Consider the following 7,058-nt stretch of genomic DNA (forward strand, 5'->3'; position numbering starts at 1 on the left):
TCTGACTTTTTTTTTTTTTTTTTTTTTCTTCTTCTTCAATGCCAAAGATAGACTTGATTAGTTAGCGTTGGGTTCTTTGGGGCAAATTGAGCTGCAGTTGTTTGATTAATCCCCTAAAGGCAGCAAGTACCGCACCCCTCCCTGTCCCGATTATACTTGTAAATTAGAAAATTTTCATGATCTACATAATGATTGTTGTGGAGCCAAATAAAATAGCATACCAATTTTGTAGAACCAAAAAAGTTGGGTCTAAAGTTGGAACCGTACGTCAGGTTCTGTTGGAGAGTATGGGCACCGAGGTCGTTTTCCGATGAATGACAGCCAACCGCTAGATTAGCCGTAAAAATCATTTCTTATCGTCACAAACACTCGGTTTTTTTGGAATAGGCCTGCTTCAATGCCACTCTTAAATGATCCACTCATAAACATAACCCATGTGATAATCAATACCAACGTTACATTTCTACTGGATGACATCGATCATCATCGTTTTTTTTTTTTTTATCAACGGTCGGTTTGACTTTCACATTCTCTCCTCTACGCACAGTATACATATATATAGTGGTGAAAAGTATAGGGACGATAAAGTTTTAAAGAAATGGAAGTCGTCAACATATGCTATTTTAACCAAATGTTATCAAAAAGATGCTGTTCAGGTAGATAACATTTAAATTTATATGCTCTTTTACGCATTTTGTTGCTTGTAATCTTTATATTAGTTTCTTTAGACACCTTTAACTATCCATTTATCTATTTCTAATGTTGCTTTTTCTTTTTATAGATGAGATGAGAAAACATAGAAGAAAAAAAATATGAAAGTTCGTTAAGAGGAGGATCCCGCTTATATTTAATTCCATTATTAAAGGGAAGACCAAGTCAAGAAAAAATAGAGAGACAATACAATTATGAATTCCCCCCTTCAACTAGTGGCATTAACGGATACGTCAAACTACCATCTCATATCAAATAGGCTGCTCTATCAACATTATTTAGACGTTAAAATAGATGAAAAATTGTCATGTGCATCTGTCTTTCATCCCTAACACCCTCTTTTTTACTTTTAAAATTTCATAATTGCTCATAAGCTCATGTTGTTTCTTTGTGAACTATGCTTGGTTGCATTATAAGAGAAATATGAGTGACTTTTAAATGGTTTCCACACATTGTATAAATAGTGGTAAAAACCATGGGCTAACTGTGATAAAAAAAAATAAAAAAAATAAAAAAAAGGCTCGTGCCACTGAAGTAATGTTTCTTGGCATTTTTTTTCGTATGCTCCTGTTAATTGTTGGTGTAACCAAGCAAATGCCAAAAATGTTCAACATTTTGTATTGAATGAAAATAAATAAATTCATAATAAACGTTCTATATATTAATATTGTCTCAGAAATATATAAGAGTTAAAAATTCTTCTTTTACCAGAGAAAGAAAGGGGATCCACTACAAGAATTTTGGTCTTTAGTGACAACAAAAGCGGTCGCTAAAACAGTAATCAAAACTCAAATGCTAAGAATAAAATAATCCAAAATATATCCTAAACAGTAGCAGGCAAAAATGCTCTTCCAGCTTGACACACCATCAAAGGTCCATCGTCCATGGCATCCAAGAAGCTGCAAGATTGAAAAAACCCTTGTCGGTTTGAATACCATGTTAACATAACTCAGTGACTACATTTTCAAGCAAAAACTAGATGCAATGAATGCGAGCCTGTTTGGGATTGCAGTAGAGGGTTTAAAAAGTACTTTTAGAAAGTTGTACAAAACAAAAAGTAGCTTGTTTGGTAAAAAATTTCAAAAGTAATTCTTTGATTTTATTTTTTTTTTACTTAAAAAAATAGCAAAAATGCACTTCTGACAAAATTTTAAAAATAAATTAAAGCTTTTGCCAAAAAATATTTTTTAACTTAAAAGCTTTATTTCTTACGTACAATCCCAGACATGCTCTACCTCAACAAAAAGGCACCTTAGCCAAATTGCTATACAAATGCTCAAATGCCCAAAAGTTATAGCACTCCACATTCTATTATTGGACTTTGGAAACTTGGCCTAACCAGTAAATAAATAAGAGAGAGAAGTAGTTAAGAAATCTTTATCACACCATGCACTAAGGATTTTGAGTATAAACGACATCTGAAGGGTTCTCGCGATGCTTGAGATGCCTTTCATAACATGTAAAGAAACAGGCCCCAATAATTTTGCTTTCTTTCATTTGGCAATCAAGCAAGCATTCTGAGCAAGTTACACCAAGGCTTGCGCCATATTCTTTCAAGCATTTATGATTAGTTCTACCAAGACAAAATATCAATTGAGGGATGTTAACATGTTCCCATTTTTCTTCACAAACTTCAATTTCATCTTTAAGGCATGTATGTAATGTTTTAGTAACTTCGTCAAGTTTAGATGATTGAGGATATGGGAAGAGCAGTGGGGAGGGACCAGAAGAGGTAGGGGCAAGGCCATTAATTTGAACTTTATCAAGTCTAGAGAAATGAAGATGCTTGATGGGATGTGAAGAGGGACTGAAAGAAATATAGGAAAGGTCATTAGCTTGCACTTTTAGGAAAATATAGATAAGTAACTCCATCATCACTACCATATGTTTTTCAATACATTTCCAAGTCATGGTTTTTCTTCCACTTTATAACTTTTTATTTTGATGTTTAATAAAAAAATTTTAAAAAAAAAAAAAAAAAAAAGATGATTAAGATTGAGCCCTTATATATTGTACGAAACCGATTTATTTTTAAAGTAACTTGATTCAAATAAATGTTGTGTAATAGTTGTAACTTTTCAAACAATGACTATTTTTCAGTTAATTAAAGTGAATATATGCATCTTGGGTTAAGCAATATCTTTTTGTTTTGATTTCAAGATTTGTTTTGAAACATTTTATTATATTAACTTGCGGTTTTTAACAAAACATGTGTACGGATAATAACTTAATTTGCTTCAAATGAGCAAGTTAAGGAGATGATTCCCTATTCAAGATATATTACTTCAAAACACTACTTAAAAAAACTTTTTTTAAAAAAAATATATATATGTATGATAAAAATGCAGGATATTTTGAATACAATCAATACTATTAATTTATGAAAATACACGATGTATATATTGTTAATTAAAGTTACTACTGAAAAGCACATGGTTTCATGGAACTGGACAATTTTAGAAAAAAAGGGATTTTTTGTAAGTGATAATAAAGAGACGGCTAAAGTAAATATAGTAAATCAACTTCATCAAGGATGGAGATAAATGTAGTGATTCAATACTTAAAGCAATATATATATAAGGAAATTATATTTAAATGAATTGTTTAAAAAAAAAAAAAAAAACTTCTGATAGGGTAAGAAAGATCATAAGTTAAGTGATCTTTTTTTTTTGTTCCCAAGGAGTAGCTTAATCAGTTAGGGACCATGCCTCAGAAAGCAGAAGTCACTAGTTTGAATATCCCTCCTCTTTTGTGTGGACATGCCAAAAACAATACTATTTATTTTTTGAAAGGAAGAAACAATATTGTCTCATAGTTTGGGCTATAAGCTTTTAAGAAAGTTATTATTTAATTAGTAAGTAACTGGTATAATAAAAAAATATAAAAAAACTCAAAAGGTTGGTGTTCATACGAACATGTGAAGATTCTAGAAAAAGTCAAAAATACATTAAATGAAAGCAGACGTTTCAAAGGCTGAAATGATAATTTCATTTCAATGACTATATATAGTTCCATCTTTAACAAAAGGTGAAAGAGCAAGTGCTCGTAAAAGAAGCATCTCTAGCTATATAATCAAAAGGCTATTGTATTTAATCGAAATATAACTTTTACTCAATATGAATGGGAATGATACAATTTAACAATGTCATTATAAAATATAAAATTGGAAGATGAAAAACACATTGTTCATAACCTATAGATGAAAATCTGTTTTGACTAAAAATAATATTTTAGCATGAAAATAATCACTTTTCAAACAATGTTACGAGGAATAAAATACTTATGATATGATACAAAATAATAAAAAGACTGAGGAATTATCACATGACTATGCATACTCGCAGTTTTAATAATGGAATCATGCCTAACAATAAAAGAAGTTGGCCCATTCAACCTTTCAAATGGGGAGATTCCATTTAAATACGTTGTGTTTTTTGCTTAAAATCTCTTGATCAGGTTAATTTATAAAAACAAATATTTGAAACTTCACTCTAGACCCTTAACTAACACATGTTTTGAGAAGACCCCATAAATTTAAAAAACTTTCAATTTCACCCTCTAAAACTTTCAATTTGATGCAATTTACCCCCTCAATCAATTTTTAAACATTAAAAGTGATAAAATGACCATTATACCCAATGGATTTTTTTTTTTTTATAAAATTTCAAATTTACCCGTAATTTTAAATTAATTTTTAAAAAAATTATTATAAAAAATAAAATCACAAGGTGACCCATGGTTGGGCCACCTTGTGACCCATTTTTTCAATTTTTTTTTTTTTTTTTTGGAAAAAAAAAAAGAACATCGAAGGGTAATTTTGTCTTTTTAGGGGTAAATTGATGAAGGGGGGTTAATTGCATCAAATTTAGAGTTTTTAAAATTTATGGGAATCTTCTCAAAATACGGAGTTGTTAAAGAATCCTTTGTAAAGTTTCCTCAAACAAATAGTTCAGATGACTTTTGATTACTTATTCAATTAATGATAACATGTTTGGATGCTCATAATCCTAACGGACATTTCTTTAGAAAGAGAGAGAGAGAGAGAGAGAGATAAGGGTGAGACTAATTTTTGGTAAGCACTTTCCTAATCACTTTTTTAATGAAATTTAAATATTTTATTATCTAATTATTGTTTAATTTAAATAAAATTTTAATTGAATTATGATATAATTTTATTTTAATTTTCTTGTTAGTTACTCTCAATTTTAAGTCTTGTTATAATGCCCTACTTTTTATTACAACATTTTTATAATGTTAATTTATTACAATATTGCTATATATATTAGGGCTTAGAGACATTTAGAGTCTGTTTAAGATTGCGTTAGAGATCTTTAAAGGTACTTTTTGTTTTAATCATTTTTCTAATAATTAGCTCTCTTGGCGGTTTAAAAAAACAATAAACGAAATGGACAAAACTTTCATACAAACTGAATTATAGTAATTTCTTTAAAATAAAAAATAAAAATAAGGGAAAACTTTAGAAAACTACCATGAACTTCCACTCTTTTTTTTATTTTAACTTCAATGATGCTTTCAAAACTCGTGAAAATTCATGACAGTTTCATAAAGTTTTCCCTAAAAGACAATAAAACGAAATAGACAAAAATTGCATACAAACTGAACTATAGTAATTTCTTATAAACCAACCTCTAAAAATAATAATACTCTTTCTGGTTGATGCTATTAAAAAAAAAAAAAAAAAAAGCATGAAAAAACATATTATCAAAAAAGGGGGAGTACTAGGGCTGAGGTGACTTTTTGTGTCTTCATGTTCGGTGGGTGGGTGGGTGAGTGTGGAGAGGGTCTTTGATCGAGCTTTGTTCGTGAATCAAAACCACATGCCACCGATCTTGAATTAAAGTATATTTGGATGATAGTCAAAGATACTTGCTTCATGTGTTTCATGCATATTCAAAGAGACAAATTATACCTTACTAATATAACCGGCCAATTAGTACCATAAGTAATAGTGTTTATTTTACCGAAATGATTAAATTTATTATTTTTAGGACTAATTAAATATGTATATATATTTAAGGGAAAAATCGTATTTAGTCCTTAAGTTTTTATCTAATTTGGATTTAGTTATTTATTGAGTTTTCAATTTCAATAATATGGTTCTTAGGTTTTGCTAAAGTTTAAATAGGCCACTTTGTCACTTCACCGTCAAAACTAACAATTTATAATTGGCCAAGTGTCTCATTTAACGCGTCAATGTTCATCTCAACATCTTAACGCAATGTCATGCCAACAGAACCAAAGTTTTTTTTTAGTGAATTTGTTCTTTAGGTTCTCATGTTTTATGTTTCTCTAAGTTTTACGTGTTAAATTGAATTTTTTTTTTGGAATTTTTTTTTCTATAAATGACTTAACACTTGTTGACCTATCATTGCATTAGAGTGTTTATGAAGTGTCAAATGAGATAAGTGATAGATGAAAAATTGTTAACTTTAACGGTGAAATGATAGAGTTACCTATTTTAAATTTGGGCAAATTTTAAGGATTATATTCTTGAAATTGAAAACTTATTAAGAATAAAATTCAAATTAGATTAAAAAAGAAAAAATAATAATTAAATATAATTTTTCCTAAATGGTATGTCACGTTAAGCTATCCCAATGAATTGAAAAAGCGGATGTTGATTATTGTTGACTTTGTCGAAAAGGAGGCCATCTTGACTGAAAATTTCTTCCTTTTATAGGTACAACAGTAGTGTGAGAAGTGTTTCACGTTGCTCCAAAATTGACAGGCAGAAGGGACGCGTGGGTTTTGGGATAGTTATTCGTGATCACCTGGGGCAGATGTGGGCTTCGAAAAGTCAGACTCGCTATGGGTTTCTGGATCCCACAGCAGCGGAAGCCGTGGATGCTTTTATGGCCGCTCAACTCTGTGTTGATATGGGGATACGGCAGGTTCAAGTGTTCAACTAGAGGGAAATGCAAAGAATATCATTGCTGCAATAAACTCTGATGACCCTGATGAGAGTGGGAGGGGCCTACTTACAGAGGATATTAGATTTACTTTGAGCTCTATCCCTGTTTGGGAAATGCGATATACACATAGAGAAGGAAATAAGGTGGCCCATATTCTGGCTAGTTTGGCTACGCATGAAACCATGAACATGGTGTGGCACCATAACCCACCGGATTGTATACGTGATATCTTGCAAGCAGAGTTTTCTGCTTTGTAGAGTTTGCAATAAATACAATGCATCTGTTTACTCAAAAAAAAAAAAAAAAAAAAAAATAACATTTGCGGAACAAATCCTCTGAGAATATTCAGGGCTCTCATAAATTTTAGGACCACAAATAAAACACATATTTCACTAATAAAAATAAAAATAAAAA

The sequence above is a fragment of the Corylus avellana genome, chromosome ca1 (genome assembly GCF_901000735.1).
Source record: "Corylus avellana chromosome ca1, CavTom2PMs-1.0".
NCBI classification, from domain to species: domain Eukaryota; kingdom Viridiplantae; phylum Streptophyta; class Magnoliopsida; order Fagales; family Betulaceae; genus Corylus; species Corylus avellana.